At 39.5% G+C, this 25832-nt stretch overlaps 1 protein-coding gene across 13 annotated transcripts in view; it reads right to left on the bottom strand.

Moving 5' to 3' along the window:
• Positions 1-22177, bottom strand: part of OSBPL6 (oxysterol binding protein like 6) — a 218228-nt gene extending 196051 nt beyond the window's left edge. For all 13 annotated transcript variants that reach the window (XM_063095497.1, XM_063095555.1, XM_063095537.1 and 10 more), the window contains exon 1: positions 22013-22177. The gene's annotated coding sequence lies outside the window, so the exon portion shown is untranslated. The remainder of the gene's footprint in view (positions 1-22012) is intronic.
• Positions 22178-25832: the final 3655 nt, after the last annotated feature.

Below are 25832 nucleotides of genomic sequence, written 5' to 3'. Positions count from 1 at the left end.
AAACCTAAAAGAATAAAACTATTTTCAAGTAACTTAATTGCTTCACAGAACAAAGCTCAAGAGTATTTATAGGAATGCAAAAATATCCAGTGCCCAACAAGGTAACATCTTTTTTTTTTTTTTTTTTTGTCTTTTTTGTGACTGGTAAGGGGATCGCAACCCTTGGCTTGGTGTCGCCCCCACCGCGCTCAGCCAGTGAGCGCACCGGCCATCCCTATTATAGGCGCTGCGCTCCCAGCGCCTCACTCTCCTAAGTGAGCCACAGGGTCGGCCCCCAACAAGGTAACATCTAATCAAAAATTACCAGGCGCACACAAAAAGCAGGAAAATATGACTCATAATAAGGAGATACCAATCCAGAACTGACACAAATGTTAGAATTAGCAGACAAAGATATTAAAACAGTTACAACTGTATTCTGTATCTTCAAAAAGTTGAGTAGAGACATAGAAGATACTTTCTAAGATCCAAATACCAATTCTAAGAGATGAAAACTACAAGGTCTGAGATGAAAAATACATCCTTGGATGGGATTAATATTTTGATTTTGCCAAAGAAAAATTGCTAAATGTGAAGACACAGCAATAGAAACTATGCAAAGTAAAACACAGAGTAAATAGAATTTTTAAAAATGAACACAGCACCAATTAGCTGTAAGACAACTTCAAGTAGCCTAATATACAGGCAAATGGAGTCCCCCAAAGACAGAAGAATGAAGAAAGCATAGAAAATGTATATTTGAAAATGTATAATGGCAGAAAATTTTCAGACTTTCTTGAAAACTAAAACCCCACAGATCCAAGAAGCTAAATAAAACCCAATGGCACAAAAGACATGAAGAAAATCATATCATGGCACATCTTAATAAAATTGCTCAACACCAATAAAAAAAGGAAAATCTTAAAAGCACCCAGAGAAAAAGACACAATATGTACAAACACAAAGATAACAGCAGATTTCTCATTATAAACAATGAGAGCAGGAAGCAACATCTTTAAAGTACTGAAAGAAAATAATAACAGTCTATCCAGAATTTTATATCCAGTGAAAATATCTTCCCAAACTGAAGGTAAAATATATTTTCAGACACACAAAAGCTGAAACAATTCATCACCATCAGACACAAGAAATGTTAAAGGAAGTCCTTTAAGCAAAAGGAAAATGATTCTAGGTGGAAATATGGATCTGCAAAAATGAATGAAGTGCACCACAAATGGTGCTCTGGGTTAAATGTATCCCCCAAAAGCTCAACTACTGAAAACTCGACCCCCACTGTGTCAGTGTTAAGATGGTGGAAAATCCAATTATGGTATATGAAAGGTGGGGCCTTTTAGAGGTGATTGAATCATGAGGTCTGCCCTGGTGAATGGCTTGATCCATTCAGGGAGTAATGGGATGGTTTAATGGACGGTCATGGATGTGGTTCTGATAGCTTTATAAGGAAAGTGAGTGAGCAGGTGAGCTCTCTCTTGCTTAGCCCATTCTTAACATGTGACACCCTGCATTGCTGTGGAGAGTCACCACCAAGAAAAGGCTGTCACCAGATGTGTTCCCTGGACTTTGGACTTCCCAGCCTCCAAAACTGTGAGAAATAAATTCTATTTCTTTTTAAATTACCCTGTTTCAGATATTCTGCTATAAGCAACAGAAACAGAATAATACAAATGGTAAATTCATGGGAAGATATATAATACTTTTTAAATTATTATTTAGATTGTTCAAAAGATAACTGTTCAAAAAAAGTGGTAACAATGTAATATGGGGTTTATTATATACATAAAGTTAAATATATGACAACAGCACAATGGTCAGGAGAAAAGAGATGAAAATATACCATTTATAAGGTTCCAATATTTAAGCACTCACTGCAGTGTACCATTGGAATGTCTGATTAATAACTGTGTCCCAGACTGCCTGGATTCTGCCATTCCCCAAAAGACCTATATGTACCTACTATGTGACTTGATTTTAATGCTGTCATATCTGAAAGAGCACTATAACCACAATAATTAGTACACATAAGAACAGCCACGAACTCTAATCATCAGACACACTTCTTAGGACAAAAAAGAATACCACTGGTCCCATTTTTTCTACACCTGTACACATATTTGCAAATCAACCCTAATGTGTACCTTGTACCAGGTCATGATGGTTTATTTGGTAGCCAGGCATGTAATGGCCAGGACAAGGCTGACACTGGCTTGGACGCCTCACTCAATTCTCAGAATCTGTTTCCTCATCTACAAAATGAGGGAGGTAGACCAGATGACCTCGAAGATATTTTGAAGAATGGCTGTTTTTCCCCTCCCAGTTGTCATGGCAACCCCCAATACTGCCCACCAATATTTTCTTTAGACAAAATACTAACCATAATTCTTTCTCTCTTCAAATCAAAAAGGTGAATTTAATCTTAATTCTCAATAATATATTAATATACATTTGTAAAGCACACAATTTGAGACTATTTCTCTGGAGTTCCTAAAAATTTCCTGGAATTCCTAAAGAAAATCCATCTATTTTAGAAAGAAAATTTCAAGGAATTATAGAAACTACCATAAAATTATCAAGAAACATCCCCAATAACACTCTACTACCACCCTCAAAGAGAGATTACTAATGTTGGAAGTACAATCATTATATCTATACTAGTAGAGGAGAAAGAAAGAAAGTTATACCATAATTTGTGGGTAGTTTTTAAAAATATCTGAAGAAATAGAACTTTGCTTGTGTTTAACTCATAAGTTACTGCTTTCCAGAGAAATGTCAAATGGCCTGTATTAAACCAAAAAGAAGCAACTAAAAAGCTCTAACACTTCTAATTTAAAGAAATGTGTTTTAACCTTTGTTTATTTTATTGCTGGCTTTGAAAAATGTAATCTTAGTCATTTCACATTATTTGGCCAGCTCACAAAGAATAATGAGGCATTCTTCTCAAAGAATTTTTAAAAAAACATATTTCTTACACAGAGAAACAGAAGTAATTGTCAGTTTGCTACACTATAATGAACATTTCGAGACTAGAAGTACAGTACTGCTTTATCCTAACATGTGTTTTCCATTAAAGTTTAAAGGGGACAAGCTGCAAGGTTTTTTTTTTAGTGTTCCAAAAGATTAGAGTGTAAATACGAACTAAACAAGCCTATAATTAGCATTTGTAATGGCAAATAATGTACAGTGTAATTTTATATGAATCAATTAACAAAAATTATGTATTTAACACTTACTGAATGCCCACTATGTACAAGGCTATGTGATGTGGGAGTGAAAAAGATGAATAGACAGAGTTTTCTAGTTCTATGAAAAGCTCTTTAATAGCATTTGTTCTGGGGATTTGACAAAAACAAAACAAAACAAAACAAAAACTTAATGGCTATCAGTCCCGCTGAGGCTCCCCATGACATCTGAGCAGTCACTCACAGGCAGCTAAAGGTTAAAGACTCAATATCTCAGAGAGCCAGGGAACGGTAGGATTTAGCCTCCAACCTAGGCAATGAAATCAGTCTGTCTTCTAAAAAGACCCAGAAAAACACTTAGCAAAAGCATCCCCTCAGGGGCACATCAATGGAAAGTGTATGGAAAGGGTAATGGTTAGGGTTAGGGGAGAACAGAAAATAGGACAGAAAAGAATGTGAATTTTTATTTGTTTAAAGCAGAATTTCCACAGTAAAATAAAAATTAAAATGCTGCTTTTTGATTTAAAAATAATTGAGTTTTATGTTTATGTTTCTTTTAACCACCAAAAGGGATTAATAATTTTGGTCATATTTTACTATCTGCCAAACAGACTGAATATAGCAAAGCCTGAGTTAAGAATCCAAAGCGTCCCGTGGACATATGCTACATCCAATTTCCTCAGAAAATAAATTTATAAATTGTCATTATGTAACAGTTACTAAACACCAATGATATATTAAATGTTAATTGAGTTAGACAAAGCTGAATTCGAAGGAAATTTTCTATTTGAATATTTATCCATTACCTGAAAAAATTAAGGTCCAATTAAATTCTCCTTGGTCATTTTAGTTGTATCATGGAGGCTACTATTTCTCTAACAATGACTCCCTAATACTGCTGGCAACATTTGGTGAGCTTTCAGTAAAGGCCAGAAATGTACAGAACACATGACACAACTAATTAAGAGTTAGGTCCTAATAGTGTTCCCACCGTAGAGATAAGGAAACTACCTTGGCAAGTTACTTAACATCTCTGTGCCTTGGTTTTCTCATCTTTAAAATGGAACTAATAATGGTACTAACCAATAGCATTACTGTGACGATCAAATGTGTTAATTTGAAGCATTTGAAGGCCTAGGCTGTTAGAGAATATGTAACAAAAGTCTTAAAATGTTCATATCCTTTAGTCTAGCAGTTCTAGGGAATAGTCAGAGTTGTACACAAAGATCAAGGCTATTCAGCAGATTATGTATAATACTAAAGAAACACCTAAATGTCCAACTAGAATTAAGTAAAACATGGCATGTGCATAAAATGGAATATTCTGCATCTTTTAAAATTGTTTGGCTACGGAGAAGGTAAAAGATTGATGGCTGGTAGGGGTTGGGGTGAGGGAGGAATGAATAGGTGGAGCACAGGGGATTTTTAGGGCAGTGAAACTACTCTGTATGATACCGTAATGGTGGATACATGTCGTTACATATTTGTCCAAACCCACTGAATGTATATCAAGAGTGAATTCTAAGGTAAACTATAAACTTTGTGTGGTGATCACATGTCAGTGTGAGTTCATCGACTGCAACAAATGTACCACTCTGGAGGGGATGCTAAGAATGGGCAGACTATGCATGCATGCAGGCAGGAGGAGGTATATGGGAACTCTACTTTGTGTTCAATTTTGCTACGAAACTAAAGCTGTTCTAAAAAATAAAATCTATTTTTAAAAATAAAGTCTATTATTAAATATATGGATGACACAAGAAATGTTCATGATATACTTTTGAGTAAAAGAAAACAATTTGTAAAGAATTGAAGGATATACCCAAATGCTAAAAGTTAGCTTCTAAAAGCATTTTAGGTGATTTTAATACACACTTTTCTGTGTTTGTCAATTTTTCTATAATGAACTTGTATCACTTTAATAATCAGGAGACATTTTTAGGACTTTCTTTTTAAATACCACCAAGTTTTTTTTGCTTTTGTTTTGTTTTGTTTTTTGGGCCATGGGGTGGGGGGGTGGGCAGCTGGCCAGTACGGGGATCCAAACCCTTGACCATGGTGTTATCAGCACCACACTCTACCAAGTAAGCTAACTGGCGAGCCCCTTTTTTTTCTTTTTTCTTTATTTTCAGTTTTCAATTTAAAGTTATTGAAAAGAGGTGTGTAAGTTAAATAGAAAAGGAACAATGACTCATATGAATTGACACTCCTGTCTCCACAAACCTAAAAAGTCCCACCAATTACTTAAAATCCTGTATCTTTTTTTTTTTTTTTTTTTGTCTTTTTCATGACCGGCACTCAGCCAGTGAGTGCACCGGCCATTCCTATATAGGATCCGAACCCGCAGCGGGAGCGTCGCCGCGCTCCCAGCGCCGCATTCTCCCGAGTGCGCCACGGGCTCGGCCCAAAATCCTGTATCTTTAAGATATTCATTAATTCATTCATTCCAGAAATATTTATTGAACACCCATCATGTGCTATGTTCAGAGAATACAGCAGTAACTGCACTCAGCATTAAAAACAGGGGAGATAAGCAACAAGTGAACACATGGGAAGGCAATGTCCTTGGTCTGGGATGCGCCAAGGAATGGTGTACATGCGTTAGTGGAGTGTTGGGGAAGGTCTCTCTGACATTTGAGCTGACAAAGGAAGGATGAGGATAAGCCTGCCAAGCAAAGCAGGGGGAAGAGTGTTCTAAAGAAAGAAAAAGAACAAGTGCCGTGCCAAGGCCCTAAAGAGGGACTGACCGAGGTTTATCTAAAGAACAGCCCAGAGGCCAGTGTGGCTGGTCATCAGTGAAAGCTGGTTCTTAACCACCCGGCATCTAAAATGCTTTGGTGAATAAAGCTGTACAAAGCCTAGTCAGAAAACAGGTCGCTAAACAATTATCTAAAACTGCTTCAAAGTCCAGGCTTCAGGGCCAGATAGGCTGGGCTCAAATCCAGCTTGGCCACTCACTAGCAATGGGTTGTGAGTTGGTCACCTCCTCTCTGAACTTGGCCTCCTCATCTGTAAAATGGAAGTAACAATATCTACTGCAGGAGCATCTGTAAGGCTTTAAACCAGAGGATAATCATCTCAAATGCTTAGGAAAATGCTTGGCAGACAAAAATAGATGAATAAATAAATAAAAGCTAAATGAATGGTAGCTAATCTTAAAAGTGATCTTTACAGAAATAAGAAAACTCTAAAAAGTTCACTGGATATAAATCACATCAATACAAGCAGACTATAGCTTACCTGACCTAATGGTTTTTCAGTTATACACCATGTCCCAGAAATTCCATTTTACGTTATTTTGTCAAGAAAAGCCAATGAGTCCCCAACCAAATCTCACTGGCCCCAAGGAAGATGAGGAAGAAACACTTTTCATGGTCTTTCTTCAGTCCTCATTCTTCTTGACATTTCTGCAATATTTGTGATAGTCCATTTCTCTTCCTAGAAATTCTTTCCTCTTTTGACTTGGGGACAAGATTCTCAGTCTTTCCAATGAATCTGACTGTTCTTTCTCTCCCTCAGATTTCTCCTCCCATTATTCCTGTCCCCTGAAAATGTCTTCAGTTCCTAAGTTTCTATCCCTGGCTCTCAGCCACAAAACCTCCTCAGATGCCTGCCAGCCTCCAGAGGTACTCACCACACTAAATCACATTCTTGGTGCGACACTTATCTTATTACACTTTGTATTATACTAAATTATGTCTCATCTTCCCTATTGGATGGGCAGGTTCTTAACAGTGGGCTCAACAGCTTAATCATCTTTCTCCCATAAGATCTAACAATCTCTTGAACATAGTCATTGCTAGAAGTAACTAAGAGGGTGAGCATATAAAATATTTCTAACAGGTTATCTACATTAAATCAATCTTGAAAGTACAGTTAAAATTCCCTTATCACTCTCAAACTAGCTTTTTTTTTTTTTTTTCCTAACTGGTAAGGGGATGGTCTGCACCACGCTCAGCCAGTGAGTGCACCGGCCATCCCTATATAGGATCCGAACCCTCGGTGCTACCAGTGCTGCACTCTCCCGAGTGAGCCACAGGGCCGGCCCTCAAACTTGCTTTTGATTTGTAACAAGGCATAAGAGATATTTTTCAGTATTTGCACTTTACATAATAAGTTTTCCAATTAGTGAATATATCTAATTTTCAATTAACAGCTAGAAATAATAACAGCTAACAGTTATACAGTACTTACTATGTGCCCCGTTCTAAGAAATGTATATGTATCAACTTACTGTATCCTCCCAACAACGCTATGCATTAGGTACTATTTTTATAATGTCCATTTTACAAATGAGGTACCTAAGGCAGAGAAGGGTCAAATGACTCATTCAAGGTCACGGTAGCTAGATAAAGCCAGGATTTGACCTCAGGCAGCCTTGGCCCCAGTCTCTGCTTGACACCTGAAGCCTGACCTAGATAGCCATTCAAACTTTAAACATTTTGAACTCATATTTAGAACATTTTACGGAAGCCTGATATTCATAAGTAATATTTTTTCTGTAATATAAAAAAAATCTGTATTAACTACATTAATGTTCTTGCTGAAGTACACATATACAATGTGCTAATGCATATTTCATAATGTCAACTTTGCATTAAACATTAATCATATTTTTATTTACCTTATCCTACTTCTCAATGCCAAATATTACCAGTTTAATATAAAATTTTCTTGATTAACAGTCCTGGTAAATTTATATTTCCATATAGATTTTTAACTTTTTTAAAAAACTAAGAATTTTCATAAGTATGTAACAAATCACACTAATGCTACTTAGCACTACGTGACACAGAAGACCATCACAATAATGTTACAATCTTGTTGAAAATCACAATTTAATAAATGATCTTAGGTTTTCAAAGGCCATATTTAGCATTAATTTCTTACCACTAGAAAACAGTCTAATATTACAAGGTCTGCTTAATTTTAAGATGTTGTTATACTTTTAGGTTAATAAAACTAAGCACAGTGATGGAAAATTCTACTAATAAAATGCAAAGTGCACTTTTAATGAACAGAATTCTTAAAATGTTACTAGCCACTGCTGGTAGGTCAGATTTTGCAGCAGTTAAATTAAAAAAAAAAAAAAAAAAAAAATGTTTCTGTCTTTGTCTGACCAAGAGTAAACACATCTGAGAGTGTTCAACAGTAAAATTCTATTGACTTCAACCATAAAAGAAACTTGCCCAAACGAGAACTTTTTTTTTGCCTTTTTTAAAAATGCAAAACCTAATGTTCATATCTTGGGCTCTAACAGGCTCATTCCACTGGGCCTTGCACCTCCTGTTCTCTCTGCTGGGAGGGAACTGAACCCAGATTTTCCCACGATTCAGCTCAACTCAAATGTCTCCGCCTCCAAGTCCCTGCCTGGCCAGTTCACCCAAAGATGTCCACTGTTAAGGGTTGAATTGTGTTCCCCCAAATGATATGTTGAAGTCCTAACCCTCAATACCTCAGAATGTTACCTTATTTGACAATAGGGTCGTTGTAGAGGCAATTAGTTGAAATGAGGTCATACTGAAGTAGGGTGGGCCCTTAATCTACTATGACTGATGTCCTTATATGAAGACAGACACACAGACAGAGACACAAGGAAGACTGACATTTGAAGAAGGAGGCAGAGATTGGGATCATGCTACCCCAAGCCAAGGAATGTCTGAGGCTACCGGAAGAGGCAAGAAAGGATCTATCTGCCTTGATTTCAGACTTCTAGCCTCCAGAACTGTGAGAGAATACATTTCTGTTGTTTTAAGCCACCCAATTTGTGATACTCCATTATGGCAACCCTAGGAAACTAACACACCTACCACCCCAACAATTGCTCTCTGCCCCATCAGCCACCTTTATTGTCCTCATAGTTCTTAATAGTATCTAAAACAACATTGTACTATTACTGACTGTCTCCCTTTGGTAGAATATAAGCTCCTTGAGTGCAGGAGCCTTTTCTGATTTCAGAGCACAGAGTCTGGCACATGGTAGCTGCTCAAGAAATATAGTGTCAAATAAATTAATGATCCTGAAAAACAGGATTAAAGAATGACAGAATTATAATTAATTTCCAATATTCTGAGCAAGTATAAACCTTCCTATAATCCAATAACAATGTCCACTTCCTGATTTATCCAGCACCAAGTGAAACTTCAAACCATCTCAACTATCTAGACCTATCTGGAATATGAACCTCTAAGCTAAAGAAAAATAGCTTCAGCAAAATAAGAGGCAAGAAGCGCTCTTTATTCACTACTTCAAAGATGTGTCTGAAATAAAATCACTTTTTGCACCAATGGTTCCTATGTGTCAGAAGAGAAGACTCATTCTGTAGAAGAGCAGCATGAACCAGTGTCAGAAACCTGATGGCTGATGGAGGGAAAAGCAAAAGATTTTCAAGACCAAAAACCAAAATAAAATATGTCAGTTAAGAATCAAAGAAGGAGTAATTCTGGGATTATTTGGTAAAGGTGCAATTAGCATTGCCTGTCTTCTACAGTCCCAAAGTCATTTGTATTACAGGTGTGAATAATAATGGACGTTCTTAGTCTTGAGTCACTAGCATGATTTGGGAAGGATTCTCTACTGTTGATGTCTCTATGAGCAATTTTCTGAAGTGAAGTATATAAAACATTCTAGAGAGATTTTCATTTTTTAAAAACGATTTAAAATTAATGGGGGGAGGGTTCCTGTTTAATAGGGGTGTCACTATGGGTAATACTTCTTTTCTTAATGATGCCAGAAAAGCGAGGAGCCACAGAACCGGGACATGTGCCCTGACAGAAGTAACTGAACATCTCACCTGGACAGCCTAAGGAGCATTGAAGACATAAAGAAATAGTCAAGGGTCCGCTCCCTAAAACAAGAACACCCCCTCCCCTGTGCTTGGGGAAGACAAAACACACAAGAAGGCAACCTAAGGAAGACCACAGTAGCACAGGAGGTAAGAGCTGGGAGTTGTAGAGGAAAGTAGTGACCTCCATCGGGTTTTGTGAATAATGACAGGTGAGAGGGGGCTAGGAGTTGGGAAGACGGAGACTAGGATGTGGAATGGGCAAAAGCCAAAGACTGAGAGGAGACAAAAAACCAGGAGGACAGCACTTTTAGAAGCAGCCAAAGATGGGCTGACCTTGGCGGATGATGCCTGTTTTATCCCAAACTGGCCAGTAATTGGGATTTTCTACTTAGACTTTCCATATAAAACAAATTTTTAAAGAACCATAATGTTGACCATTTAAGAAAAATGACTGGATATAATAAAATTATCATTTATATTTGATTTCCAAGTCATTTCTAAATTTTATAGCATGACGGGGTATTAGAATTAAATCAGGCATCACTGGACAATAGTTTATAGGGGAAAAAGTACTTAATTTGGCTTTCTGATTATTTGGATTCTAGGTAAATAGGAATTTAATGAAATGATTGATAATTACACTTTCTGTCAACACAGAGCTTAATAGTTCTGTTTTCCCATACTAATGTGAAATGTGACCATTCAAAGCACCACTGTTTTACCCTCATTTATCAGATGAGGAAAGAGGCTCCTACATCGAGTTCAAGGGCTTGGATCCCCATACTGGCCAGCTGTAAGAAAGAAAGAAAGGAAGGATGGAAGGGAGGAAGAAAGAAAAGAAAAAGAAACAGGCTCCTAGAGGTTACTGACACAGAATCGGCTGCTTCGTAAATGAAGAAACTGGGACAGAACTTCCGTATCCATGATACCTACTCCAGGGCTCTTCTTGTCAAAAATATAGTGCTTCCCTGAGAAGGGTATATCATGATAAAAAGAGTCACGAAATGGCAGGCTATTTTCACAGAGGGATGTATTGAAATAAGAAGTAAACTGTGTGGCAAGGAGAAAGATGCAGTTTAGCACAATACCATAATCACATGTATTTAATATGTGCTACTGACTCTCTTAAAGAAATGCAGTTAAATGTTCATTCATGTAACATTAAACCTGCTTCCAAAATCCCATTAGGAATTAGATATGCTAGTTAAGGATCAAGTGCATCCTGAAATTTCAACAGTCCTGGAAAGTTATAGGAAGGTCTTCTAGATACTTCCACATCATCCTCCACAAAGCCAAGCTTCCAAGGGTCATTCCAATGCCTCCTCTTCTGTGGTATGAGCTTCTCTGTCTTTCGCCATTCACTGCTATCATCCTTTGCTCTTCAAATCACCCTTCCCTGACACCCAAAGCTTCTCAAGGCACGCTACTACAAGGTTGCTGCCTATTCCTCCCAGTTTCCAAATAAATGTGTTTGAAAAAAGAATATAACCACAAAAAAATCAGAACTTCCACAGAGAAAAGGTATGCATATTATTTATTTGATTCATTCATTAGAATACATATTTAATCCTAACTTCAGGCCTAGAGGTTAAAAGAAAGAGATTAATGTAATATTTCCCCCCTGTATATTCTGTCAGTATCATTTCTCATTTAAAATTACCAGTTCCAAATGAAGGGTTATGCCTATTAACTTCGAAATATGCACCAAGGATAATAATTAAACTATTTTTATTTCTTTTTAGTAAACATTTTGCAGCATGATAGCTCTGATCATCACCAAGCTTTTCCTTTTCTTCAGTATAATTCATAATTACTCATATTACTGCTTATTAAATTCCTATTAGCATATAATTACTCTTCCTCAAGCTATGACCTGCTAACCATTCAGCCGCTGCCTCTGCTTTCTCTTCTTACTATTCCATACCTTAACATTTGGCACGTCTTTTTGGGTTCCAGGAGGACAAAGCCATGATGAAATAATCACTCTTAAGAAAGCAAAGTTGATGATGCAAATATATATATAATGTACTAATTTTTACAATGATTGTCACATGACTCTATTCCACTCCCCCTTTTTGTATTCTTTACTTGTCTTCCAGAAATGTCACCGGTCTTTTCTCCTGTGGTCTCTTAATCCAATAACTATATTACTGCCATTAAAGGATGCAGTTATTTGTTTTTAAATAAAGCAAGCAAGCATGTGTTGAAGAGTAAAATACTAGAAAAGATTTTGGAAGTTACTATAAAAATATTCTGGGGAATGGATATTTCGAGGGATGAAGGGGATAACCTATCTACAAAATGAGGGGGGATGGAAGACATCAGTGATTCCCGGAATTGGATCCCAGAACTGAGGTCACTTTTAAAAAAATGCAGATTCCTGAGCCTCACACCAAACCTCAGGGGTAGCAAGTGATATCAAGACTGTGACCTACAGAATAACATTCCTCTCTGTGTCATCACTGTAAATGAATTGGATGGAAGTACAGTAGCAGTTAATACCATCTCCAAGTCTGTACCCTCCCCGCCTCATGCTTCTGCCGTCACTGTCTTCAATGTCTGTTCTAGCTGAACTCTCACCCACACCCTGGTCCTACTCAGTGTTCCTTGGGCCTCCCCCCGCAGTGGGCACAGTTAGCTGGGGGCACAGTGGCCAGGGCAAGGCAGCTACAGAGAACAAAGGTGTGCCAATTCTGTCCCAAAAGGCAAACACTCCCAGTCTCCTTCCTCTTTGAGCTTTAGCCTGTCAGGGTAGTAGTGAGGGTGATTCCTTATGTTAACTACCATGTTCTTCTATCAACACAGAATGGGCCCCAAAGTTGCAAGGGAGTTCTATGGGATACAACTACCCAACATTCTTGATTGGCACAAATGATCGTCAAGAAATTTAAAAATTATTATTTTGGTTTGAATAGCCAGTATGTTCATATTTAAAAATTCATAGGAATGGGTGCACAGTAAGAAAACAAGTATCCCTCCCATCTCCAAGGCAATCAATCACTGTTCCCAGTTTCTTGTGTGACCCTCCAGAGATAATCTTTATAGCTACAAGCACAGACACATTCACACATTCATATTTATCACAAATGTCCATATACTACTTTGCGCCTTGATTTGATCCCTTATTATATCTCGGAGATCATTCCTTATCAGTGGATTGGAGTGATGTCATTCTTTTTAACAGCTACCTAGTTTTGTTTCTGCTCCTAATTTATTTAATCAATCCCATATTGACGGCTATTTAGTTGTTTCTAAATTTTTTGCCGTTAGGCAATGCTGTAACAAATGGCTGTGCAAATTCATTTTTCAAAGTACAAGTATATCTGTAGAAAAATTTCTTAAGGGCCGGCCTGTGGCTCACTCGGGAGAGTGCGGTGCTGATAACACCAGGGCCACGGGTTCGGATCCTATATAGGGATGGCCGGTTGGCTCACTGGCTGAGCGTGGTGCTTACAACACCAAGCCAAGGGTTGAGATCCCCTTACCGGTCATCTTTTTATAAAAAAAAAAAAAAAAAAAAAAAAAAAGAAAAATTTCTTAAGAGTTCCTGGGGTGAGAGGGCAGGTAAATTTTTAATTTTGGTGGATAGTGCCAAATACTAACCATAGATACCACACCATTTTGTACTCCTACCAACAGTATATGAGCCCACTGGTCTCCCAAAAGCCTTGCCCCATCACAAATTAACAAATGTTATGATTTTTGCCACTCTAACAGGTTAAGTAGTTTAAAACTGCATTTCTGTCATCAAGAGGTGAGCATAATTTCGTGCCATAAATAATTTTTTTGTAAACTGTTTGTTCACTTCCTTTGCCTCTTTTCTAACAAATTATCTGTCACTTTTCTTACTGATACATAGGAGCTCTCTGGAGTTTTTGTTTGGTTGTTTTTTGGCAGCTGGCTGGTATAGGGATTGGACCTTGGACCTTGGTGTTATCAGCACCATGCTCTCACCAACTGAGCTAACCGGCCAACCCTTGGAGCTCTTTGGATACTAAGAATGTTGCAAACAGTTTCTTCCCAGTGTGGTGGTGGTGATGTTTATATTCTGCCTGTTACACATACTATCTTTTCTTAAATGGAGTTTAATTTAGCAACCTTTTATTTCATGCCTTCAGTATTCTTCAAGATGTTTGATGCCTTTTTTTTAAGTGTAGAGACAGATGTCTTCATCTGATCTCCATAAGCCTTCAGAATCACACTTTTATTTCCTTTGTTGGCACTTTCTAAAATGAGACTGAAAGACAGGCAGGGATTTAGTAGCCACCCACTTCCTTTGCTGACCTTCCTCTTCCATGACCCTGAGTTCTTACTGATTTTGCTTTGTCTTCTTCCTTGCTTTCTTCATGGAGCTTCATATGAACCCTAGATGTGCTTGGACTCCCTTGGAGATTACACTCTTTATACTTCCTGCTTCAATTTCAAGTTTATTGAGATCAAAAAGAATTTCATTAATGTCTTTTCATAATCAACATGCCATTCAAACTGTGCTACTTTTTCTATTCTAGGGAAATTATACAACAAAAACTGTTCAGATTTGTTGCCTGATGGAGTGAGAATATGCAAAAGCTTGTCTAGCTGCTACAAACAAAAAGAAAGCAAAAATGTTATCACAATTTAAAATAAAATCAGACTTTCAACTTTATCTCCAGAAATGGTATGTAACAAATTTTTTTTTTATTTTAATGTTATTATAGATACTTCATTCTTCAAACTTGAGTAGCTGACAACAGTATGTTACATGTGGCTACACTGTATTATATATTTAAAACATCAAGGTAACTTCTTTAAATTTATGATAAAACTTAGGCTACTGCTAGAAATTGAGGCCAGGTTTATTTTAGGTTTGACTTTTGAAAAAAAGATTCTAAAAATACACTGCTGTTGTTTTCCCTTCCACTTCCACACTCTTTTCAAAAGGTGGATAGGTGTGTCTCAAGAGCTATAACAAAATTGCCTCAATAAGATGTAAGATAAAAAAGTAAAAGTTAATATTCTATTTCTGACCCAATTCCCCCTACACTTTCATTTTTTCTTATAGTAGTATGTGGAAAGAAAATGACAAAGGAAATGAGATAGAAAAGTGTCTTAGTCTGTTTTGTGTTGCTATAACAGATTAGCGCAGACTGGATAATGAACAGAAATTTACTTGGCTAATGGTTCTGGAGGCTGGAAGTCCAAGAGCATGGCACCAGCATCCAGCAAGGGCCTTCTTGCTGCACCATCCTATGGTGGGAGATGGGGGGCAAGACAGACCACAAGAACTAGACAGCAAGAGAGGGCCAAACTTGCTTTTATAACAAGCCCACTCTGGTGATAACTAACCCACTCCCATGCTAATGATATTAATCCATTCATGAGGGTCTGCCCTCATGACTCCATCACCTCTTAACAGTGCCACTTCCTAAAACCATCACAATAGCAACTAAATTTCAATGTGAGTTTTGGGGGGCACATTCAAACCATACAAGAAGTATCTAGCACAAGATAATTTAACTTTTCTCTATCCTTTCCAGTCCACTGAGTTAAAAGACAAAGCTATTAGTATTAAGATAGCAAACATCAGGAAGAAAAATATATATGTATATACATATATATACATAAATATATGACTTCGCTTTCTATGCCAGCCACTCAAGAAGGAGAATGACAGAAAGGAAACTTAAAATCCCACACAGAGGTTGCTATTGGCTCATCTTCTCTTTCACCTACCCATAATTTAGGAAAGAGCTTTATTTCCTGTCACCATCGACAGAAATAAATTATTTGGCATGGCACACTCTCTCCATATCTCCAGAAAGGTCTAGCACCTCACTGTGCAAGTATCTGTAACTCAGTTTTCCTACCTGGAAAATGGGAGAGGTTGGATCAAGGATTTTTTAAGACCCCTTTCAGCCTTAACATCTTATGAATCAAATGTAAAGCTTATTCAAGCATCAAGTCATTAAGCAAATATGAGTATTTCCAGTGTCTCACTATTTCCTTTGTATATTTTGTAAAGTGATATACAGTTTTTCTTGAACAGAAAAAGATAATCCATCATCTCTAAAAGAGAAGATTTTGTGTGTGTGTGTTAATCATGAATCTTTTTGTTCTCAATCTTCTACATTGGTGGAACATTCAAATAACAACCTGCCAATATTTTATTTAAATGTTATTTACTTACGCTCATTTTTACACACTTAAACTTACTTATTTTAAATTATTTTGAGTTTAAGAATTAAGTTACATATTTATGCTCTCTCTAATCTAAATTATCCCTTAAATAGTCCTGGATATTAGGCTCCTTTCTAGCTCTGCATCTTGTCTTCCCACTATACAATTTCTGAGATACTGGCCCTGTCAGTTGAAATTCCCTCACACAGGGTAGTTTTTAACCTTCAAGTTATCTGCCAAACCACTCTCAGAAGGAATCACTAGACTTTCCTGGTCCCTATAATTCACTACCTCATAAACATAATCCTTATAATTTACAGATATCTAATATTTATATTATGATTCATTTTAACACAAATACTACACTCATACACAAAGTAAGTAAATACAAACTCACAAGAGAGTGGGTTCATCTAACCCAATAAGAACTTCATCTTGAGACCATCAGGACTTAAGATATTTAATTCCGTATAACAGCTCAGTTGCATCTTTTAACAGCAATTTGTCTTTGACTATTTTAAAAATCAATTCAAGACTAAGTCATATCCATTCTTAACAGACCTGAATTCACTCCTACAACTATCTTTTTCCTAACCTCTGCCTTGCTCATATTAGATAGCATTTAAGTGTCTTCATGACAAGAGAACTCACCCTGAGTTTAAAGTCTTCTCCATTTAAAACACACACACACACACACACACACACACACACACACACACACACACACACACACACACACACAAATAAAACAGAACTACATTTAAAGTAACTGTCCTTTGCAAGGGCTGATTTTTTTTTTTCTATAACACTCTAAACTCAAGGAAGTCTAACCATAAGTCTGGAAAAAGTTTAGCGAACAAAAGAAAAAATAGATACTTCGTGCAAATTCTAAAACCAAAGCCAGATCCACCTTACATACATATATACATATTCAACAATGACTTGTTTTTGGTAAATTCTGTTTCAGGTAGATCCTTGAGGGCAGACCTGCTTATGACCCAGCAGTTAATATAGTGCCTGGCACACACTAGATGTCAAGAAGCACTAGCTGTGTGAAGAAGAAAGGGACTTGACGTGCCCATGTCACCTTCACACGAGACCCACAAACACTGGTCACCTCTCTCTGAAAGTGATCAGATTGGGTTTGGAAACTGAATGAATAGATGCAGAACTGTCTCCAAAGTTCATGAAAAGTCAGAATCATGCCAGAATGGAAGACTATCTAGTTCAGTAACTGAGATGTACATCATATCACTTATCCCTAAAAGTCATTTTAGTTCACTGTCTTAACCAATGCTACTAAGTCTATTCTGGATTTCAAATCATTAAACACTTACAACTATTAAGGTAATGTAAAGAATGTGTAGCTGAAGCAAGGGATGTGAATAATCAGCCCCAAAATAAAGTCTATAGACTCTTTTACACTTACAGGCTTTTTGATAACTTCTGGCTTTATTGCTAAACGATCTGTGTTTCCTTGAGAGGTCAGTCTTTTTTGTTTTTGTATTAAAGATGTTGCCAGATTTCCAGTCAACTGCTACTGGAACTACCAGCAAGATGTTCTCCAAATCACTGTGCCAGGGAAAGGCAATTGAGGACTACATCCTGTTGGAGAAAACTATATAGCCATCAATTATTATATCAGCTGATGCAAAATCAGTGAGAAAATAGAGATAATGTAAAGATGTCAAGAAAAATAAGCAAAGTCAGAAAAAGAATTTTAGTATATAAGAAAATGCTGAAAATCTATCAAAATATTTATAAAATAACCAGGTAAAATGATATTGAATCAAAATGATACTACATATTATTCCAGAATAGCCTTAGAAATAAAAAGCCTATATCTTTGACCTTGCAGGAAAGCATAAGCAACTCTCTTATAATGAACAGAACTTAAAGCGTTGTAAACTCTTTCAAGGGGGTGTATGTGAGAGAATATAAATGCATGTGCCATTATCTTGAAACATTTGATGGGAAACAGTATAAAAATAAACATTACCCATAAAGGTTCTAGTCCCACAATCACATTTTGTTATCTGTACCCATGTGAAGTGGCTATTAATATCTTCATCTTAGATATGAGATAACTGAGGATCAGGGTTTCCCATGCCCCAAATCACACACAACCAGTGAACTGTCAAGTGGGATTTTATTCCAGCCCTCTGATTTAATCCAGCACTCTCTCAATTCCATGAACTCTGCCTGTCAATGCTGAAACATCTTCTCATTTCCTTAGCACAGATATTTACCTCATTTACATTAGTAGATAACAAATAGTACAAATGAATTTTATGTAATCTTCGCTCTCACATACTTTCCCACCCCTACCCAGAAACATGATTAGAAGTTACATTCTTCAACATGAATGTCCTAACCGCTCACCAACTCCAAGTCCGTTTTTGATCGTGAGCTTGAATATCTATTATCCATACTCGATGTGTCTAAACCATACTAAAAGCTCCCACCACAGCTTCCCCATCTCTTCTAATTACAGTCAAACATATTTGACTCTTTCCTCCTCCTTTTATCTAGGATTGTAAGCCTTGGATTCTTCTCCCAGTGTGTTTTTAAATCCATTCTTTCCTTTTAGTTTTTTCCAATCTTGAGAACTCTCATCTCAATTGGCAACCTCCTAACAAGGCGCCCTGCCTTGGTTCTCTCCTCCTATCCCCAGTTCATCAGTTCCTTGGATTTATTTTATAAACACTTTGAAGGTCCACTGCTGGAAAATTCCCTGGGCTCCCTCCACTTCTGTTCCTATCATTTCCTCAATCCGAGATAGCCTTCCTCTTCTCAGCATTGCCACTTCCTGCTCATCCTTCCTGCAAATCTCTTCCATGAACTCTTGACAACTCATGCTTATACACAGGGACTGCTTCCTCGACCTTCAGCTATCTTGTGGGTCTTTTGGTATAGAAGCCTGTTGTCTTGTAACAACTCTATTGACCTTTTTTTTTTTCCCCCTTAGAACTTTAAAATTATCACGACTGGTCCATGTATGATCCTTTCCTTTCTTTTTTTCCCCCTCTTTTCTTAATACAATGATCACCTATGAACTCACCACCAAACCCAAGTACTAGATCATTACCGATAATTTACATCTGCCTACATACTCTTCCTCTTGCCATCCCCGTGGTCCTCCCAAAAGACAACAGCCATCCTAAGTTTTATGTTCATTACTCTCTTGCTTTTTTAGAAAAATACGTATATTTCAACACATACATGTATGTTAAAAAAAATGCTTGTTTGTAGGTGGTTATTTGTGCTTGCTTATTTCTCTGGCTTGTGTAAATTAATACAATCATTTTGGAATATAGTTTGTTAATACCTAGGAAGTTGAATATTTACATACCCTTCAACCCAGTAATTCTATTTCTTGGTATTTACCAAAGAGAAACACTTCCACATGTGCCCCAGGAAACATGAGTGATCAGAGTAACTGCTTGTAATTTTTTTAAATGAAAGAAAAAAAAAAAAAAACACAAATTGCCAGTGGCAGGAGTACAGAGAAACATATTGTTATAGACACATATGAATATAGGAATATTGTACAACGATGAATGTTAATGAACTACGAGTGAATCTTGGTGATGCAATATTGAGTGAGGAAAAAAAAAGTTCCAGAAGTGAATGAAAAGTATGAGACTTCTTTTTTTTAAGATTAAAAAAAACTTTTAGAAAGTATTAAAATTATTACTTAAACTTTACAGCTAAAAAAAAACCAAATCCCTCTTTTGAGAATTTATACCCTATCTTTCCAAACTAGACTACAAACTCTCCAGGATAGGGACATCTCTTTATTCTAATTTGTATCTCTCACAGTGCTTAGACCAGTGCTTAACCAGAGTGGGTGCTCTATAAGTAATTGTCAATTGAATGATTACTGACTGCTAGTTGATCAAAGCATTTTAATAAAATTCAAATCTTCTCCCTAGTCCAACAGTTTCATAAGTAAAGTCACATGAAACTTTTATCTACTTATGAATTTCACCGAATTCTATACATGCTGTGGTACTACAGTCCTCCAGCCACAAACATTTCATCTTGGAAAGACTATCCTTCTTCTTGGAGTTAAGTTAACATAAGACCAAAGCAATTGAGGGATAAGGAAACATATATTGTGTGATCCTGTAAAAGTCCAACAAAACTACATCGCAGCAAAGCCAAGAGACATCTGAATGTAAATATGAACGTATAGTTGGGTTATCAACATTACAACTGAAAATATGAACAAAAACAGGATTTTTAGGCTTTTTAAAAGCAAAGATTTTTAATTTCAAAATACTTTGTTTTTACCTTGAGAAAAATTATTTCTAGGAGAAATATATAAAATTCAGCTGCAAAAGAAAAAGAATAATAATATTCCACCAATCAGGGCCTTTCTTATAACCCAATGAAGGCTATGCATGGTTTCTGTAGGTGACTATAGCTGAGTTACACTGCAGCTTCCCTTCGACCTTGGGAACACTGCTCACTTTCAGAGTTACTGTGAGGTCTTCTGTTTCATTTATTATTAGTCTATGTATCTGCAATGCTGTAACATTCAATAGGAATATCAGCATTGTAGCTTGCAGTACCCAAAACTGAAGAAATGCTTCCAAAAAACAAAGTGGGGGATGGAAGAAAAAAAGGAAAACAAAGTTAATGGTATTAATATGAGAAATTTGTTAATTTTACCTTTGAACACTACATTAATCAGCTCCGTAATATATAACGATCCATTAGCATGCAATTTTTAAATTTAAGATGTTCAAGAAAAAATTATTGTTATTCATAAAAACATCACAACTGACTATGATATACAATTTGCTAAACCTACTCCAGCGATTTAAAAATGGAAATTCTTACAGAGAAATCGCTTTAGAGGACTTTGTGTCCGGAAAAGAGAAATAATCTGGCAACCCAGTGGGTTCACTTAGTTTCGTGTCATTTGCTTCATGTCCATTATGTAATGCTTTCCCCAGCTTTAGGTCTCTATGTTTAAGCAACCGTTCAGGTATATCACAAAATTGCCACAAAATCAGTATCTAGTCATAACTTTCAAAAACAGATTAAAAGGTGTCTTGCAGATGTGTCTATATACAATAGGGGCTTTTTAAAGAAAATGTGCTTGTGTCATTACTTCTTCCCGGCTTCCTCCCCAGGTCTCCCATCTCCTCCTCCCCCAGCATCCCCGGCCACACGATCTGCGGGCAGCTCCCGGCTCGGCTGGTCGCAGGGGAAGCACGTCTTGACTGCAATGCAAACCCTGTCCCGGTCTGAACCAGGGAAGGCAGGCTTGGCCCCGGCCGGGGGTGTGGACGAAGGCTGCAGGGAGGGTTGCGGGGGCGCCAGCAGGGGGTGCGCAGGGGTGCCCCGCGAGGGCAGTCCGCAGTGCACGCGCACAATAAAACCCAATGCACAACTTCCCCAGCCGCTGCTTTCGGCTCCCCGGATTCCCTGAAAGGTGCGGCGTAGGCGTTCGCTCGCGCGGGTTGGTTCTCCGCTGACAATTACATCAGTCCTTCTCCCTGCTCCAGCATCAGTCCCCAGCCAGCCTGGGGGGAGCCGGGGCGTCTGGTGGCGCGAGGAAATGCGGGCGCCACTGCCAGGCGGCCGGAATTCCCCGGCAACTAGGGGGAGGGAGGGCGGCGAGAGGGGACCGTAACACAGACACCCCCTCCCACCGCGGCCCCAGGAAGAGACTGACACCGCCGCCCCCATTTCCCGTCGCCGGGGCTATCCTGCCAGGGGAACCTCCGAGGTGGCCATGCCTGGGGGGCCCGAAGCTGCGGCTGCCCATCCACGCGTCCCTCGGGGTCCTCGGACCGCTGGACGCGCACAATGACCCCGGGCCCCAGCGTGGGCACTGTCGCGTCCGCCCCAGGAATCCCTCTGTAGTTAGGACACCTACCTGGGGAGCGAGCGGCGGCGCCGAGGATCCTGCAGCGGGAGGCAGAAGACGGCCCCGGTCGGCAGACGGACGGGCGGACGGGCGCGCGGGCTGGCGGAGCAGCAGAGGCACGGGCGCCGCCTGCGCCGCGCCGCGATCTCCAGCACCGACAGCGGCGGCGGCGGCGGCGGCGCTGTGCCTCCAGTGGTCCGCCGCGCCGCAGCCCCTCCTCTCCCACGGGCGGGGCGCGCTGGAGGGGCGGTGCTCCCGGCTCCCCGCCCCCGGCTCCCGCTTGCCGGCCCCGCTGGAGTGGAGCCGCGGGCGGCGGGCTTTCCTGCTGCGCACCCACCTGGCCGAGCGCCCCTCCCTGCGCTGCCGGGAGAGCCCCGGACCGGCACACCGCGGCCCCGTCGCGCGGGGTCCCACTGCCTGGGCTCGCCCCCGGCCCGACCACCGTGGGAACCCCTAGTGTTCAGAGGTCATCCGCCGGCCTGAGGGCCGCTGAGGCGTCCCCGCCCGCGCACTCCAGAGGAGGTGCGCCGACCGGGCTCTGAAGGAGTGGCCCCGAATGGCTCCAGAGCTCGGGCCCTGGAGCGCAGCCGCCACGAGCGCCGTGGAGAGCGGATTCAGAAGGGAGCGGAGCGGCAGCCCGGAGGCCTCCCCTCGGCGCCGCCAAGCCCCTGTCCCTGGGCGCCCTTCTGAGGGCGTCATCAATAAACATTTACGATGTGTGTGCCTGTCCCCCGCCCCTGACTGTCACTCGGGAGCACAAAGTTCCCAGGCCCAGCGAAAAGAAACACTTGGGTTCTGTGAAAGGAAGGGCCGGATGCTTCAGCCCCTGGCAGAGCCGAGCGACGTCAGTCTCACATACTACACACTTCCCACCCCCTTAAGCCCTTCCACGCGTTTCCGGCCAGTATCCCAGAGCAGATTAATCTAAAGGCAAATTTGCTGGGAGGGACGGAGTAATTTAAATATTTGCACAGACGTTACTTCTGTAAACGGGTGACTGAGGAAATGTATTTCAAGACATTTCTGTCATTACCATCTTCAGGGGGAAAAAAACAGAGAGCGTTGACCGGGCCTAACAGGAACTATTACAGAACAGTGCTGGGGTGCTCTGCGGGCTTTCTAGGGGTGTGGATTGGATGAGTGCGGGAGAAGTGCCTTCAGAAAGGAAGGTAATGCCACCCGCTGAGCAACTGTGCCGACATTTCACTGCTCTGTACCCTGAATTGCTCTGAAACAGTGAGCTCCCGCATGCAGTTTCTCAGGAATTTCCAATCTCATCTTTTGGGTTAGCTTATTCCACCTTGACAGACAACGTTTTCATATCATCTTTTCGCCAAACCCCTGTATAAAAAAATACAAAAGCACTGAAAGGAGATGAGAGCGCACACAATAGTCTTTAACCTAAAGAACTAGCTCTCAAAAATTTTCAACAAGCCCCTAATAGCAGAGAACCATAAACTTGGAAAAGAGGGGGAACTACCACAATCTAAATCTCATGCTTTATCTTAAGAATGTTTGCACATTTTTGACTCTATTCCATACTATGTCTGTGTATTTCTTTTATTATTTTTAAAGTAGTTTTTAAAATTCAAGGAAAAAAGCCTCCCCATCTCATTGATTACCGGTCAAATAAGATGTAAGAGTCCTACATTCATCTCATCCATCTGGGGAAACGGGTGGATTAAAGAGAGCTGTTGTACAGAGCTGCTTATCAGGGCAGTTTCTCCACCCTCTGCATGACTACACTTTGAAAACTCAGACTGGTATAGATATGTAAATATGAATAACAGGCTTTTCACTGCTTTTTGAGCTATAGCGGAGTTATCGTTCAGAAAATTGACAGAGAGCAATGTTTTCATTCAGTGTGTATTCTTGCTAAGAGTTTAAGTTGCAAGTCCTATGTTGGCTAAAAGGATCTCTGCTCCCTTGATCCACACCTTTTATTTGTCTCAGAGAAATACTTGTTCATGGACTTTTCCAGTGAAAAAGTTAATGTTCTTAAAATACTACTACTGCCATAATTCCATCACACACAAATGAACTGAGCCTCACATGAATCATAGTCCCCACCCTCAATTCATCCAACTCACACTTCGTTTTCATTGCATTCTTTTTTTTTTTTAAATATGGGTACTAGTTCAGCTGGGCTTTCTTAAGAAGGCTGAAGTTCTAATGCTTTATTGAAAGATGCAGTTCCAGGCCATCAAGAGTGAGGAAAAGGGAAATTGAGACAGGGAAAAATGGGAAGCAAACACATGGTGATATGTTACCAACCTGGCCTATGCTTCACGAATCTGGGGGGAAAAAAAAAAAAAAAAACCAGCTAGTTGCCTGGCCATGTAAAGTGTCTGTGAACAGGCTCTATAGAAAACTGTACCCAGGAGCAGTCTATCAAAGGGAGGATCAAAGAAGAAATTTACCTGCAAGCTACCTCCCATCTCCTATCTTTCATTGGTCTAAATTTACCCCATTGGTAGTTAATTCCCCCAACTTCCCAGTTAGGTCATCTGACCCCTTTGGCAGGTACATCCTATGCTCTGCAGTCAAGGTATGGCACTTGTGCTGGATTGTTCTATAGGCAACTTTGTTATGTTGGAAACTGTTTCCCAAATCCACTCTATGCTCACAGGTCTATATTTGTCCTAACAGACACAACTGAAGTTGCCTGAGATTTGGGAGACAAAAGTGAGGCAGCAATCATTACATTCTGAAAGTCATCATTGGTTAGAGGTGGTGAGACACAAATGCCATTTCTAACCAATGAGATGCAAGAGGGTGCCTGTTTGTGCTCACTCTTCCCTGCTCTGCATTCTCTTCTGCCAAATACCTGTGACCACAGGCTCCCTAACAGACTCTTCACAGAGACTCAGAAGAGGCAGTGGTCATAAAGAGCCAACAACCTTCCGAAGATTTCTACCCCAGCCCTCTCTGTGGCCCCACTACAGCAGCTGGATGTGCCTAGCTTCCAGATTACCCTACATGCTTGGACTGCATTGCCTGTATCAAGGATGGTCTCTGATCCTTCAACTCCCCTTTTTCATACTCTTACCTCTCCAGCTCCTCCCACAAATGTGAAGGAAATTTCTATAATAAATACCTTATTCAACATACTCATACTGGTTCTACTTCCCTGACGGAACCCTCCCTCTGTTAGGAGCTTAGGCTTGATCTGCTTCAGGAGGCCTGTACTGGGGAAGTCACGTGGGGGCAGTTGAGGCAGGGCAACTAGCTCAGAAACCTGGAAAATGTGAGGCCAAGGGACTCTGAGGAGGTACTCTACCTGTGCTTTATACAAGGAGCAAAAAGATATTGACAGTTTTACTTTGTATTTGTTTACTGAGAGTGTTCAGCTTTGGAAATATTTCCATTTTCAAATTAACCTACTTTGGTGAATCACTCTCATATCATCAAATGAACAATGGCTTGTTTTATTTTTGTTTAGACATTCTGGCTCCTTTAACAGAAACAATAAATCAAACCTCAGTTGGAAAATTCTGAACAGTACCTTCCCCCAGCTTTGGGAGCATCCTATCTGAGTTTCTCATTTTATTATAAATTTGAACATAAAGATGAGCATTCCCTTTGTAATTTACTTTTTGTGAAGTAGATTTTTTTTTTTTTTTACAAATTTATCATTTTTATGATATCACAGAAACACAGTGAGAAAATAAAAAGGCAAGCCCTTTGAAACAATGAGTTCTTGTGAGAAGGGTGCAACAATTCCCACTGCTTCTAGGGGTGAGGGGCCTTGATCTACCCTTACCTGCAGCCTGTTTGTCTGTCAGATTTGATGCTGCCTTTGAATATATAAATACATTTTTCCCAATTA

Source organism: Cynocephalus volans, chromosome 1 (genome assembly GCF_027409185.1).
Source record: "Cynocephalus volans isolate mCynVol1 chromosome 1, mCynVol1.pri, whole genome shotgun sequence".
Lineage (NCBI taxonomy): Eukaryota > Metazoa > Chordata > Mammalia > Dermoptera > Cynocephalidae > Cynocephalus > Cynocephalus volans.
Note: the sequence above shows the minus strand (reverse complement) of the source record. Positions and strands in the feature narration are given on the sequence as shown.